The sequence below is a fragment of the Neovison vison genome, chromosome 13 (genome assembly GCF_020171115.1).
Source record: "Neovison vison isolate M4711 chromosome 13, ASM_NN_V1, whole genome shotgun sequence".
NCBI classification, from domain to species: domain Eukaryota; kingdom Metazoa; phylum Chordata; class Mammalia; order Carnivora; family Mustelidae; genus Neogale; species Neogale vison.
In genome coordinates this window covers 39074006-39090387 of record NC_058103.1, presented here as the reverse complement: position 1 = coordinate 39090387, position 16382 = coordinate 39074006, and the positions used below count along the sequence as shown (strand labels likewise).

Genomic DNA, 16382 nt, shown 5'->3' with positions numbered 1-16382 from the left:
GACAGTATATAGAGATGAATTTTTTGCTTGACTTTGCATCCTATGACCTTAAAAAATTTCACTTACTAGTTCTAGTAGGTTTCTCTTTCTCTCTCTTTTTTTTTTTTTGGTATCTATCTTGGGATTTTCTCTGTAAATAATCATGTTGTCTATGAATAAGACAATTTTCTTTTTCTTTTCTAATGTTTATGACTTTTATTTCCTTTTCCTGCTTTATTGTGCCCAGAGGCCTTGAGGACAGACCTCCTTGTCTCATAGCTAGTTTTAGGAGGAAGGAATTTAGTCTTTCCTTGTAAGTATGATGTTAGTTATGTGCACTTTGTGTATATATTTTTCATCACAATCAAGGAAATTCTGTCAAGTCCTGGTTTTCTGATAGGTTTAGTTTTTCTTTTCTTTCTTTCTTTCTCTTTCTTTTTTTCTTCTTTCTTTTTAAATCAAGAGTGACTGTTAAATTTTGGCAAGGCCTTTTTCTTTATCATTGACACAAGCACGTGGTTTTTCTCCTTTGTTCTTTTTTTTTTCCCAGCAGGCAGCTAAATTACTGGCTATCACCTAAAAATTGTGAAGGCTTTTGAGAGTGGGATTTTTTTTTTTTTTTAAACTTTTCCCCCTTAGTTCTTGGACAGATTCCATAGTCCCGAGACATACAGTTCACTCACAAGGTCTAACCAAGTTGGGGTTTTAGTGGAAAGCCTAAGGCGTTTTAAGTCCTTTTAACTTTGTGGAAGTTGGCCTCCAAAGTCTCTCTCCTGCAGTGGAGAGAGAACAGACATCTCACCTCCTTTCTCTCAGCTTTCTAGTTCCTGCTTTTGGTGGACTTCTCTGAGTCTCTCTTGAGTATGCACAGATTGGAGGAGTTTATAGATTTGGGGATTCTTCTCTCTGTGGCCACATCTTTTCCAGGATTTCTCTGCTCAATTTCCAGTCATCTGTTAGTCCTGAATCTTGTCATTTCACTCTTCAAGCCAGTAAAACTGTAGTTTTCTGCTTGAATTCTTTTCACTCGGCCTATGCAGCCTGGGGAATAACCTTGAGAGATGGCTTATAAATATGGATCTTGATCAGTGCATTTTCCTTCTTTCGAATGTCAGATTCCCTCTAATTTCTGTCCTCTTTTGGATGCTCCCCAGTGTTTTCAACTAAATGTTTTCAGCGCATTTTCCTTCTTTCGAATGTCAGATTCCCTCCAATTTCTGTCCTCTTTTGGATGCTCTCCAGTGTTTTCAACTAAGTGTTTTAAAATATATTTCTAGAGGTTTTAATTGTTTGTGGTGGGAGGGTTAGTTATTAAAAGCCACTCTACCACTAAAATCCTGTGAAGACTTTTAAACTGTGGCTTAAGGGTTTGTCCTTTTGGTGTTGGCATTTTGCACATTGGTGACACTTTTGAAAATTGGTTTTCTCTTTTCTTTGCTGACTGTTGTTCACGTGGGAGAATTGTTTTAATGTTAATGTTTAATTTTTCCATCGTGCCCCAATTGTTGCATCATATCTTTTTGCTCTGATATTGAGGTTAGCATATATGTGGGATACTTGAACCTGAAAAAGCTCTCTAGATGACGGTTTGGTCAGCTCAAAGACATTTTTGTTTTGCCTGGTATCGTGTACATAGAAGATTGAGAAAGAGGAGTCTACTGATAGCTCAAATAAAATATAATGCTGTTACAGAACACTGTTGCTAGAACATTCTCATAGCATGGGCAAAACCACAGTAGAGGCAAACCCCTCCATGAGAGAAGAGGCAGAGCAAGGAGTGGGTGAGATTCTCAGTGTGCTGAACTGCCTTTCTGCACTAAGTTACACAGGACCGATGGAGTGAGGCCGTGCACAGCAGACCATGTGTCATTGTGCCATAGTCATTCTGTGACTTCCTTTTTTTAAAAGTGATGTCACTTCTCAAGGACTAAACTGTATCCAGATTCTGGCTTCCTTAATTGTAACACTAGAAACACTAGAACACTGGGACGGGAATCCTTGTGGATGTTGTCATTACATTAATAGATTAGCGTTAGTGATAAGAAAGGAATGCCAAATATTACTAGGGTCATTGCAGGTTATTGCAATGCTGTTCTTTTTAGAGCGGACCCTGGGTATAATTGTATGGCTGGCTGAGTTCCTCTCTGGTACTCCCACCTCCTCTTTACGTTAGTCCTTCTTGCTCCCTGCCTTTAACTGTCTCTTAGTTCCAGTAAGATACCAGTGATCTCTTCTCTCTAGAAACAGTTGCTCACAAGGAAGACAGTGAATTCACAGACTAATTCACCCCAGAGTGATAGCGACCAATAATATGTTAGTGTTCTACCCCTCGGAGGTGTACCTGCATATTTTAAAAGCTGCTGAAACTGATGTTTTATCCATGAGAAGGAGATTTTTAGTGTTCACATTTCAGAAGCCATGGCATCTAGGGATGGGATATATTTTAGAACCTCGGATCTGTTCTCTGTCTGTGGGAGCACTGTCTTGTCAGTCTGGCTCCGAGGCTGGGGCTCAGTACGAGCTTGCACGCTGCTGCCACTGTAGACCGCAGCTCCCTTGTCAAACACAGAGGACGTGAGAGCTGCATGTATGTGTGTGTGTGTGTGTGTGACACGAGGGAATGCAGCCCTACCATGCACCTGCTACAGCTGCGGCTGCAGCTGGGGCCTACCATTGTGAGAATGTCTCTGGCTTGGCTTCGCTCCTGGCAGCCACTCTGGGTGACCCCCAGCCATAAAATGACAGGTTGGCTCATGGAACGTGTGGAGCTCTCCTCCTTATCTTGGAAGCTGAAGGGCTTTACATAAGAAAGCACTATGAAGTCAGACATGCCCAGAGTTCTCCGGCTACAAAAGGAGCACTGGCCTGGGATCCCAGAGGGATGGCCAAAGTTACAGAAATGTTGCTTGAGCCTCAGGGTCCATCGGAGGCTGTGGTTTTGAAGGCCAGATGTGAAAATGTGTGGTGCTCTGCCACCCAGATTTGTAGGGTGCTGTGTAAAAGTATGCTAGTGGGATTCCTATCTCCATGTTCCTCTTGTCATGGTAGCAAGATTCCTGTCATTCTCCCTGCCTCTGCCTGGGACCTCTGAATGCTCAGCGGGTTTGTTTTATTTTGACATTGGATTTATTTTATACTAGAAGTTTCAAGCATTTGGTGAACAATGACAGATGTGCTGCTGGCTTAGCTCCATGCCTGTTTTCTTTTCATGGCTTCTTATAGGAATTCTGCTGCTAGCTCAGATTCTGTAATTCCAAAGCTCTCCTTAAAAAAGAAAGTGCTCAAATGTGGCAGTGATCTGTGATATACAGGGCGGGTATTAGGGGTATTAGAAGCTACTGACTACTTCTCATTTCTTCCTCTCCTTTTTGTATCTTTCATTAGTTAAGCTAAAATAGCAGCTAAGGCAAACAGATTTCATTAAACATAAAGCATGACTGAGAAATGACATGGGACATACCTGTCAGGTACAGACCTGTGATTCGCCACAGGTGCTGGGGAGATAACAATGGACAAGACTTAGATACTCTCCAGAGGGAGCTCACAGGAGCGGTGGGGGTGGAGGGGGGCAGATACAGCACCCCATGTGTGCGGGGCAAGGGGCCCAGGTCCTACCATGGGTACGAGTCCAAGGCACGGTGTTGGCACGCGGGAGTTTGAAATCAGATCAGCCGGAAGGTTTTAGAGAAAGCTTCTCAGGGAAGAGGATGTTCAAAGCAAGTTTCAGTGATAAATGGAAATGTGCCAACCAGGGCGATAGTTTAGGAGGGTTTGTACAGACACACAGAGGTGAGAGAGCAGTGACAGGTTCCAGCAACTGAAAGTAGGGGGCTGGTTTTGGAGGTTGAGGAGCAAGGGGGAGGTGCGGCCAGAGCTGTGGGAGGGTCTTCTGTGAAGGTTTGCCTGGGACGGTCTCCGTTTTGACTGCTGTACCTGTGTAACTAAGAACAGGGCCACCTTTCACTCTGAAAGTGTCCTGGGTTAAAGATAAATGACATGGTCACATTACTTCTAGGTTAGGAGAGGATGAGGTTGCCCATGAAGGGTTCTAAGTCGGGAGAAGTAAGATCTGATTTGGTGGCAGTGGGTTCAAGGAGCTGGGGGTGAGGGGGTGTTTGAGCATAAGAGGAGACAAGGGTGTGGAAAGCTATTAAGAGACTGTTCAAGTTGTCTAAGAGAGAGAGCAGTGGAGCCTGGGTTCAGTTGGAATCCATGGGGATGGATATAGAGAGAGGGACAGCTATAAGACATGGATAGGAAGCATAACCAGCAGGAGCTGGCAACTTAGTGGACATTAGGGATGAATAAGGGTGAGTCTCAGATGTTGTGGAGTCATTCTCCAGGGTAGAAATACAGGGATGCAATGTGATTAATTTAGCTTTGAATAGGTGGAGTTTGAAATGCCTATTGGAAACCCAAGTGGAGATGTCTAGGAGGAACTAGAAGCAAGAGTCTAAAGTCTGGCAAGAGATCCGGTGCCAAGATGTAGCTCAAGGTGTCCATGAGAGACAGATCCATAGATAAAGGAGCCCAGTGAGAAGATTTAGAGCCCCAAGCCAAGGCTGACAAACTGCAAAACTCTGTGGAACACAGCACCTAAGGTCTCTGGCTCATAGATTATAATCTGTCAAACTCACTCAAACTCTATTGAAGCTTAATGAGCACCCATTTTGTTTATATAGTCATTACTCAGTAATATTTGAGTGCTTACTACATGCAAGAGACTCTTTCATCAGATGGTATAATAATGTCTTTCAAATTGGCATCAAAATGTTTGATAATGAAGTTTGCATATAGAACAGAACAAAAAAGTCTTTGAAAAGTAACATGTGAATTAGTGTTAACTGTAGTAGCTTCAAAGTTTGGTACCATGGGCTGCGTGCAAGCTTCTTCTTCTTCTTTTTTTTTTTTTTAAAGATTTTATTTATTTATTGGATGGAGAGAGATCACAGGTAGGCAGAGAGGCAGGCAGAGAGAGAGAGGAGGAAGCAGGCTCCCTGCTGAGCAGAGAGCCCGATGTGGGGCTCAATCCCAGGACCTTGAGATCATGAGCAGGCTTATTCTTAATGCTGGGGTAAGAACAACAGATGAATCTTCTCAGAAAACCTACACTGAGGGCTCTCTTTACTGAATTAAGATGGAAGGAGAAAAACTCTTAGTGCGAATCTCTTTCAGTGCCCATGGCAGAATGTTATCAGCTAGATCAAAAACCCATCACCATTGTTCATCTTAAGAAAGGGGTTGTTGACTCTTGATCAGATACAGAATTCCCCTCAGCATTGCTGCTGAAGTAGACACAGATGAAGGGATCTGTTGTTTTGAAAAAGCTGTCTCATGTCACTCTACCTCATTCTGGCTAAAGCCTTTCTGGATCTGCTACCTAATCAAGGTGAAATTTATCATGGTGACAAAACAGCCCTAGATTTTAAAGCAGCTACTGATGCTGGCCGAATGGCAGGTTCTGGCCATGTTTATGATTGTCACTATACTGGACCAATTTTTACCTGGAAGAGTGGAGTGATGAAAAGAAAAAAAAAAAGTGAAATAAATGAAATTAATGAAAATGCATGAATATGAATTTGTAACTGCTCCACTTGGAAAGAGAAGTAACAGAAAGAAAATAAGCAGTGATAGCTCATGTGAAAACAAATCAAAAAAGATGTTGATGCATTGTTAAGAAATACAGTGTCAGATCTGAAGATTGAGTTTGCATAAGTAAAGTTTGCCTGGACTCAGGGTACTTCAAACTTCAATGGCTGGTCCCCAGAAAGAAAAGCAGACATTTCGTGCCTCCTACTGGAAGCACACCACACCATCTGGGAGGTATGCTTAAAAAATCGAGCCTGAGGCCCTCCTGGGTGGCTCAGTGGGTTAAAGCCGCTGCCTTCGGCTCAGGTCATGATCCCACAGTCCTGGGATCGAGCCCCGCATCGGGTTCTCTGCTCAGCAGGGAGCCTGCTTCCCTTTCTCTCTCTCTCTGCCTGCCTCTCTGCCTGCTTGTGATCTCTGTCAAATAAATAAATAAAGTCTTTAAAAAAAAAAATCGAGCCTGAATCTGATCAGGCTTCTAGATCTAACCGCCAGGTTAGAGGAAATACTGGGCACAGTGGGGAACATTTTAAATGATGCCATGGGAGAGGTACTTAGATGGCCCATTCGGCTGAGTGTCCCACTCTGGATTTCTGCTCAGGTTGTGATCTCAGGGTCATGAGATCCAGCCCCACACTGGCCTCTGTGCTGAGTGTGGAGCCTATTTAAGATTCCCTCTCTCCTTCTCCCTCTGCCTCTCCTCCTGCCATTTCTCTTTCCATCTCTAAAAAAAAATATGACATCGTGGGAGAGACTTGGTTTTTTTCAACCAAAAATTAGAAGAAAGAAAAGAGAGGGAGAGAAAACCAAAATAACAAGAGAGACATTAACCAGTTTCAGTATATGGACCATAATTTATCTCCATTCCAAGACAAATTGTCCAAACAATAACTCTCAAGAGACAACCAAGGAAATAGGCACAATGACTGGACACATGCTGATATTAAGGAATTATTGATATTATTTATGTATGGTTATGATATTGTCATTGTTTAAACCAAGAGCATCTATTAGAGATACTTGAAATATTTACTGGTAAAATTATTTGATAGTTGAGGTTTACTTTAGAATAATCAAGAGGTAGGAGGAGGGAATGGGGTACAGATAAAGTCAGATTAGCCATGAGTTGATTGATGAAGCTGGGTGTTATTTATACGTGAGTTAATTATACTCTTCTATCTCTTCTATTTCTGCTTGTGTTTGAAATTGTATTTATAAGAAATTAAAAAATGAAAGGAAAACTACACATTAAAAAATTATCTATTTTCTGGACAAAAAAACAGAATCTGGGTTGCCTCTATAACATCAAAATGATGCTTTAATTTTGAATACATAATTGCCTATTCTCATTTATAAATTAAAGCTGGTGTTGGCTCTTTTTTTTTTTTATTTTGGTCTGTATATGTTTTATCATTAGTTCCCAATTTTTGTGTATTGTGAGGTGGCAAGTTAAAGATTTTAAATGACTAAGGTACTTCGTACTTTTTTTTTTTTTTAAGTTCTAAATCAATATTAAGGCATGAGTCAAAAACGGCAGGTAGGAAGAGATGAGTAAGATAATGTCCTCCATTCCACTGCAAAGTTCTCACTTAAAATGAATGACAAGTAAATCATCTCCTACTAACCATTACATAACATTTTGTACTTGCGAAGTTTAGTTTTAAGATAGTTTCCTAAAAGAATAAAGTAAATTGAAAGAATTAATGGTAGAAGTATCTTTATGAAGATAGAAGAAGTTCTGAGTGGCCATGCTTTTCCCCTGGCATTCCCCAAGCATGCTTGAAGGTATTCTGTACCAGTTTTGTTTTGGTGGGGGATGGGTGTAACTTCTTAAAAAAGCAAACAAAAATACAACCTGACAAAACACCCGTTGTTGGCGGATTGATGCTAGTCTAGAAAACTTTGCTGAAGGGGAGCCGAGGTGGCTCAGTCGGTTGAGCATCTGACTCTTGCTTCGATCTTAGGTGCTGGTCTCAGGTTGTGAGATCGAGCACTATGAGGGGCTCCACACTCAGTGTAGAGTCTACTTGCCCCTCTCCCCTTTCCCCTTCCCCCACCACCCACCACCTCCTGCCACTACCCCCCATGATCTTTCTCTCAAATAAATATCTTTAAAAAAAAAAAAAAGAAGAAAACGTGGCTAAAACTCTGAATTGCCCCCTTCTTTCACACTCTTACTACTTTACTTGGAACTGATTCCTGGAGAGAACATGGAAGGTGCACTTGAATTTTGGTATCTGCAAATTCTTTCTGCCAAAGCAGTGCATTGCCCTGTGGAGTAAGAGTCTAATTTTTTTTGTTGTTGTTGTACCATTGCCTCAGTTTTTAGCTCAAATTTCCTGTGTCAAACCCTTGGTTTATAAATAATGAAGTTCTCTGCTAAATAATTGTGACCACATGCACCAAAGCAGATGAAACGTGTTACTGTTTGAAAACTGCAACCCCCAGTTTCTCACTGGATCTCATACTCACAGTGTTATTTCATTTTTAAAGGGAAAAAGTTTGTCTCTGATGAAAGTTAATTTCAAAAAAAAAAAAAGTTAATTTTCAGGGGCACCTGGGAGGCTCAGTGAGTTAAGCCTCTGTCTTCGGCTCAGGTCATGATCTCAGGGTTCTGGAATCAAGTCCCGCATCAGGCTCTCTGCTCAGCAGGGAGCCTGCTTCCCCCTCTCTCTCTGCCTGCCTCTATGCCTACTTGTAATCTCTCTCTCTCTCTCTCTCTCTCTCTCTCTGTCAAATAAATAAATTCTTTAAAAAAAAAAGTTAATTTTCATGGTTCCTTTCTCATTTCAAGCCAGGTGACAGCTTGTTGATTTAATTTGCTTTCGATTTAGCTTTTGTAACAGTTTTCACTCCTTCGGTGTATTCAGCCTGAGAAATGAGTGACCACCTCAGTTTTGGTCGAAGCAGTTCTGTGCTACCACTAGAAATGAATGCCAGGTTGAGGACAGGGCAGGAGAGCAAGAAAGAGGTGTTGGGGGAGGGAGAGAAGAAGGAAAACTAGAAATGGAAGAACCGATCTTTTTAAGGGATCGAGACGAATTGTCCGATGTCATAATTTGCCTGCCCCCTTCTGAATCACAGCCAGCTCATTTACTGAACACCTTCTGAGGACCAGAAATGGGGCTAGGCCATAATTTGACAAATAGCAGCATTAGCCCTTATTTTATTTCCTTCCTGAAAGCAGGATGGCCTCTTACCCTCAAATTGGTGACCAGTGTTCATGCCATCCCATATCTTAGGTCATTTGCTCCCCACAACAAATTTCTGAGGCTGATGCGATGCTCACTGTGCAAAGGGTGAATCCAGCGTGGAGACACTGATGGTGCTGTGATCTCCTGGAGAGGATGTGGCAGACCCACGCACAGCTCGGCCTGTGGGGCGGCGGTCCAGAATCCTTCTAGGCCACCCAGCTATCTCGGAGGCGGCTTGTGGTTTCTCTTTATTCTACCTTAGAAGAAAACAGTCCTCTAGGTGGTATAATCTCACCCTCCTCAGAGTTGTGTCATCTTTTGGGATGGTCTGTGTTTGCAAAGCTTCCCTTAGGTTCCTTGTTTTTAAACCTAAAGATAGATATTCACCTGGGAAGCCCGCCATTTTCTCAGAGGTCAGGCGTGGATCAGAGTTCTGGAAAGGTTGAACTTGAGAGCTGCTCAAGCTTTACCATGATTATCAGAAGGTTCCTTTAAGGCAGATCTTAAACTAGGACTTGGAAGGAATTAAATAAGTCAGTTCAGCTTAAGGTATGATAGCTGTATTCACGTAGTTATAACCAGATCATCATTGGCTTCATCCTGACTACTTCTCTTACTTTAACGGACTGTTGATGGTTTTGTTCAGAATGTTTCCATTGGTTCTCAGAGTGGGGTCCTGTGGGCATCTGAGGGTTCCAAAGATATTTTCAGGAGGTCAAAACCATTCTTTTTATAATCCTAAGATTTTTTTTTCCCTTTTTAGTGTATTGACGTTGGCTCAGTGGTGCAAAAGAAACGATGGGTAAAACTGCTGGCGCCTTGGAATGAATCAAGGCACCAAACTGTGCAGTCAACAGTGTAGCCAGTGTCATCTTCATTGCCAGACAATTGCAGGGAAAAAAAAAATAGTTTCATTTAAGAATATCTTTGTTGAGGGGCACCTGGGTGGCTCAGTGGGTTAAGCCTCTGCCTTTGGCTCAGGTCATGATCTCAGGGTCCTGGGATCGAGCCCGGTATCGGGCTCTCTGCTCAGTGAGGAGCCTGTTTCCCTCTCTCTCTGCCTGCCTCTCTGCCTACTTGTGATCTCTCTCGCTCTGTTAAATAAGTAAAATTAAAAAACAGGGCGTGATCCTGGAGTCCCAGGATCGAGTCCCACATCAGGCTCCCAGCTCCATGGGGAGTCTGCTTCTCCCTCTGACCTTCTCCTCGCTCATGCTCTCTCTCACTGTCTCTCTCTCTCAAATAAATAAAATAAAATCTTAAAAAAAAAAAAAAATTAAAAAAAAAAAAAAGAATATCTTTGTTGAAGCAGTAAGCATTATCAGTGTTATTAAGCTCAATGTTTGAATATATATCTTTATAATCTGTGTGGTAAAATGGGAATTATTCATAAAGCACTTCTGCTACATACTGAAATACTATCATGGCTCAAAAAACCACTTTTGTTATTGGGTTGTTAGCTGAGGTAGTCACTTTTTTTTGTGGAATACCATTTTTACTTGTAAGAATGACAAACTATGGTAATGAAGTTTAAGGAGTTTCTCAGGCATTTTCTTAAAAATGGACAAAGTGAGCTTCTTCCTTCAAGGAAACAACAGAATATTTGATACCAATGATAAAATTGGATCCTCCAAGCCATAATTAGAATTTTGGAAAGACTTTTCTCATGAGTTTGTTGTTGATATTAATTAACAATTGTGATCTTTAAATATTATATAGTAAAGTAGGTCAACATTTGGAAGAAGATTTGCATAACTCAGTGAACATATATTTTCAAAATGACCAGTACAAGATGTTAAAAAATCATATGTGTGTGTCAAGGATCCATTGGAAAGTATATGATAGACTAATGGATTTACTGTAACAGTATGAAAAGCTTATTGATTATGGTTTTAGATTTCACACTGCAACTAAGTTTTAAGGAACTACCACTTGTCCAGTTTGATAAGGTATCAAACAATACTCACAGCTCTCTAAAAAATGCTCTTAAAACAGTCTCTTTTTCAACTACTCTCTGTGTAAGGCTGGATTTTATTCATATACTTCAACTAAAACAACACTGCAGCACACTGAACATAGAAGCAGATATAAGAATCCACTGGCCATTAAAGTCAGATGTTAGACTTACAAAATTGTAAAACGGTATCACTCTTATTTATTTATTTATTTATTTATTTTTGTTTTGGGAAATATCAGTTCTCATGAAGATGTTACTTATGTTGTCATGTGATGGGTTAATTAAGTGACTGTTTGTAAATGTCTCCATTTTAATTTCAAATAGGCAAATATCCATAAAATCCATATAAACCAAAACTCTGGATCTTTAATTAAGACTACAAAAGGGTCCTGAGACCAAATTATTTTTAGAATTCATACATAGTTTAATTTTTCCCTTTATCTTTTTTTTTTTTTTTTTTCAGAAGTCCAGCACTTTTAATTTAGGGACTACAGAAGGAAGGAACGGACACATACTTGTGTATGTTGTATTGGGGACTGATGTTGGGTGACAGGTCCTATGGACGACAGAATAATTCAGCAATTTTTTGAAACCTTAATCCCATTTTTCTAATTATTTTTACTCTGCAGTGAACTTTTTCAGCCAGTTTTTGTCACAGGCCCTTTCTCATAAAAATAGGAAGGTCAGGAAGTAACACCCGAACAACCAGAAGCCTATGGTGGTTTCTAACTTTGGAGATGGCTGATCCGGGTAGCTTTATGCTGCACCTTTGCTTGATTGGAGCAGAACAAGGCAGTCACAGCGCTTCTAAGCAAGTGGTCAGAGGTGTGAGCACTAAAAGCTGAACCTCAAAAATAGCTCCGAGGTCTATGGACAGAAGTATCAGTAGATTCGCTTCATGGGGCACTGGCTTATTAACTAGCATGCTCCTTTGATATCAAGGTTCTTGGAAACACAGAGTCTGACGAGTTTCTTAATTTTCTCAAACTTCTCTCTTTTTGGTGGGGGGAGTGTTGAAATTACATTAGTGTGGTATTCTCTCAGTGGAACTGAGATTTAGGTGAAATAAAAATGAATTAGTTTTTTGATAGAAAAATTAATTGCTCCAGAGTCCATTTTCATTGCGCTTCAATCTCATTTCTCGTGGCCCCTGATCTGTGCTCTTTCTGTTTCAAATGAACAGCCAGTTATCCAGGAATCCTTTTTCTTGGGGTCTGCCCCAGTACTGCCCCGTGTCAGTGGGCAGGGAAAGAGGAGAAGACCTTTTTTTTCCCTTCTTCCCTGAAACTTGTCTTGAGCATCAAGATTTCATTTTGGTGTTTGAGATCTCTCTCTAGGGTCTCAGGTCAGTGCTGAAGGACTCCCTGCGGGAGGTGGAGAGGCTGAGTGTGTGTGTAGAGGGCTCCGCGGCCAGAGTTTGCAGGCATGTTCTTTGCCTATGTCAGAGACTGCCTTAGATTTTCATAAGTAGTGATTTATTTCTCAAATTGTTTTGAAGAAAATCAGTTTCCACCTCTATGAATTTACATTCGGTTCCAGAATGGACCGGGCTGAGCAATACTTCTAGATTACGACCACTTGGGTCCTGTGGATCAAAAGGACTCTTCCTATGTACACACAGAGTATTCATGTGTGACATTATGTGAAGTATGCATACATATGCTTATTCATGACACTGGTTATTCTCACAGAATTCAAAATTTGGTGTGCAGGAGGAAACAAACTATTAGATAAATTAATACAATAGCCCAAGTGGTAAGTGCTATGAAGAAATAAGGCAGAGTCAGGACAAATAGGAAGGCTGGGTGTGTTGTTCGGTTCCTATCAGATGACCTTTGAGCCAGACAGCTGAAGGGCGGGAGGGAGTTGACCCTGGGGCTGTCTGGAAGAGCAGGGAACGGGAAGTACAAAGACCATAAGCAAGAGGGCAGGGAATGGTTGGTGTGTGAGAGTTGCTGAGGACGGGAGCTGGGCTGTGAGGTTCTGGGGAGGTGCCCTGCATCATTGCTGGTACAAGGTCAGTTCCCTGTTAATGTCACCTCCCTATTCAGGAACATGCCTTGTTGCTTAGGTGAAGTTCACCTATATTTGATGCTGGCGAATAGAGCATAATCTTGTCTCTTTTGGGGAGGGTCTTCAAGAGCACCATATTACATCCATTTACAATGATTTAGTGTAGGACGCCTGGGTGGCTCCGTTGTTAAGCATCTGCCTTCGGCTCAGGTAGTTATCCCAGGGGCCTGGGATTGAGCCCCACGTCAGGTTCCCTGCTCAGCTGGGAGTCTGCTTCTTCCTCTGCCTGCCCCCTTTCTGCCACTGCCACCCCTCCCCACCAGCTCGCTCTCGCCCACTCACACTCTCTTTCAAATACAATCTTAAAAGACAACAACAATGATCTGATGTAAGTTGCTAAAGCCTAAACTATTTTAAGTTCATCATGAAGACTTTCCCAAGTTCTGTGAACTCCATTGTGATTGTTCTAAGCTAAATTAGGATCCATTACACAGCTTAAGAAAGCATTAAAAGTTCAAAACGACTGTTTGGAGATATAGAACAAGTTCATGCACCTCTCAATATAATTAGCTGTAATTCAGTTCTATTTGTGGGTTGTTAAGACATTACTCTTATGCACCTCACCCACTTAAAACATGGAAAACTTGGGCTTAGCTGGAGTCTTCCGTTCTTGAATTTGGTGGGAACTATCATTTGTTGGGAAGCTTTAATAAATGTTAGTGATCCATCTGGTAAACATCTGGGGAGGTAAATAGATTGGAGCATGACCTGGGCACATTGTAGGGACTTACTATATAACTTTTAGAAGCTTAGTTCATATTGAATTTTGATGATACTTCCTGATTAGTGTAAATGAGTATACTTCCAATATCTGAGTCCTTGGGTCGGGATTTACCAATTACTGAAAATAGGGTCTTTAAAAACTAGGAGATGTCAAGAGAGGATCTATTCTAGAGCAATGAAATCACTTGAGAATTTTGAAAACTAAGGATTCTCAGGCCTTAGACTGAATTAGAATCTCTGGGGAAGAGAAACAGATTCCTAATAATGCCTTGGCTAGTTCTAAAGGTTGACCAAGTTTCAACACCCCTGTTGTATCCCAAATTATATCTAATGTGATTAATGGAAAGTTTTAGCAACTGGAAGGTTTGCTAAATGAAAAAAAATATGTAGAAAAAAACACAGAAGGGAGTATATTATTTTGGTATAGTCTTTTAAGAGTTGACAAAACACTAAAAAAAAAAAAATTTTTTTTTTTTAAGAAAAGCTAGGTCAGGTTACAGTTCCTGTGTTTTAGGAGGAGAAAATGAGACTGAGAGGCCTTGCTAATGTCTGCAAACACTCAGTACTAATGCTGAGACTCAAGCCAGGCTTGAAAGTGGTAAAAGCAGGCTGGGAATGTTGCCTGTGCTACCTGTCAGCCGTTGGACTGAAGACAAGTTATAGGCATTTCCCTCTCTTAGAGTAACTGGGATCAGGAAAAGGCAATTTAGAGTGATTCCAGTTACAATGGAAGCCAACAGTTTAAAAATATATATTTTAAAAGTTTTGATTGGTACTCTGCCTTTAAAAATTATGATAGAAATCATGCAAGTCAGTTCCTTTCTTCTTATATTTATCAACGTTTAGGTGAAGTGACACCTTTATGCTAATTCTTAGAACCAAGAACAGATCAAATAATTCAGTTGTGTACTTTTCCTGACTCATTTGAAGTCCTGATAACATAACATTTTCGACTTCATGATGACTTTCTCAGCACTGTCGTGAAGAGGGTTATTTGCAGAAATATTTGAAGGCGTCCACAGTTTTTCCAAAGGCCGGGCATGGCTCCATCCCTGTTGATCTTTTCTTCAGTAGTGATAGACCTACACCTGGATTTAGTCGGTCAAGGGTTTGCTGTGATTGGAGTAGCTTCTCAGTCAAGGTCATGACCTGCACCAGCTGCATGATCTCACTTTTATCTGGTACTGGTTTTTATTGCAATTTTATTTAAATTGTTCATGGGATGTCTCTAATACTCAGAAAGCGAGACCAGGAAACCATTCACATGGAGGGCTGGATGGAGCAGGGTGGTTTTAAGCAGGAAAGAATGTCAGAGAAGGGACTAATTTAAAAATGCTCAATCTATTCCTTGATGACTATTTTTATTCTTTGGCATTCAGGTTACCTATAGCAGTATCACCATTATGGGGATTTGGGTCATGAAAACTCAGATAATGAGTTTGGGTATAGTAGGTTTTACGTAAGTTGTTGGGATGCCATTCTGTAGAAGGGAGTCCATATCTGGGTACCACCATCTTATCTAACGCTTCCTTAAAATCCACCTGGGCGGGTTGCTTCGGCAGCATATATGCTAAAATAGGAATGACACAGAGAAGATTAGCATGGCCCCTGCACGTGGATGACACGCAAATTCATGAAGCTTTCCATAGTTTTTGTATGATTCCATTAATATGAACTGTCTGTAATAGACAAAGCAATGGAGACAGGAAGTAAATTAATGGTTGTCTAGAGTTGATGGAAGTGATTGCTTTTAAAGGTCATGAAACTGTTCTCAGACTTATGGTGATATTTTTGTAACTAAAAAAATAAAAAATAAAAAATAATTAAAAAACAGATCTGCCCTGGAGGGATTCTTTCTCACACAGGACTTTAGGAAGGCTTCACTGACAAAGACTGAAGCTTCACTCTGGGAGAGAACGAATGCTCATTGATTTTGTTAAATATATGAATACATGATGATTCAGTTGGACTCTGGTATTTCCCGCTAGCGCCTCAAGGAGGACCCCGTGGGAGCCGGGAAGCAGAGAGGACAGATTCACAACCCTCCTCAAGCGGGCCTGTGATCCGTCATGTCTTGTCTCATGCCTTTGCCTCGGGTGTTGCGTGTCCGGGGGAGGCCCCCAATTCCTACATTCTTGGTCCTTGCCTTTGCGAATAGTCACCCTAAGTCCAGTCTTTATGGGCCGCCTCTCTAATATGCAGAGTCCTGACTGCGTGCTGGCTGTGTCCTCTTTCTCCCACCAGGGATCATGTACTGCTCATGGATGCATATAGGCCCAGAGCCGAGTTTTGTTTTGTACATGGCCTCCTACAGTATTTCTGGAGTTTCCCATCATGACCTCTTCACACAGGGCACAGGGCTCTCCAGAACCACCTTCCTCAGAACCACTTGTCATCCGAATCGCCTCTGACGTAAGCTCCATGTCTCTGGCTCTCAGCCTGGATCGGAGCACTCACTCAGTGTGTGTGCTCAGCACGTGCAGTAGCTACAGTGGTGCTTTTCATTGTCGTCTTTTTTTTTTTTTTTTTAAGCCTTCACATATATATTTTTTAAAATTTCTTTTCAGCCTAACAGTATTCATTGTTTTTGCACCACACCCAGTGCTCCATGCAATCCGTGCCCTCTCTAATACCCACCACCTGGTTGCCCCAACCCCCTACCCCCTGCCCCTTCAAAACCCTCAGATTGTTTTTCATTGTCTTTTGGGGGGAAGGATGATCCCTTCTTTGCTGGAGTCAACCGAAAAACACTTGTGCTTTACTGAATGCCTTCAACGTTCTTCTCTTGCACCATCAGCATCCCAGCCCAGCCTGGACGCACTTCCACTTCCGGTTTGGGGTCAGGCCGTCTTGCTATTCTGGGGAGT

General features: G+C 41.5%; 1 protein-coding gene and 1 non-coding gene across 2 annotated transcripts in view; both read left to right on the top strand.

Moving 5' to 3' along the window:
• Positions 1-16382, top strand: part of PRKCH (protein kinase C eta) — a 230477-nt gene that overhangs the window by 71608 nt on the left and 142487 nt on the right. The gene's annotated exons all lie outside the window — the stretch shown is intronic.
• LOC122894873 lies at positions 15066-15168 on the top strand. The gene has a single exon (XR_006381879.1). It is a non-coding gene; the product is annotated as a U6 spliceosomal RNA (small nuclear RNA).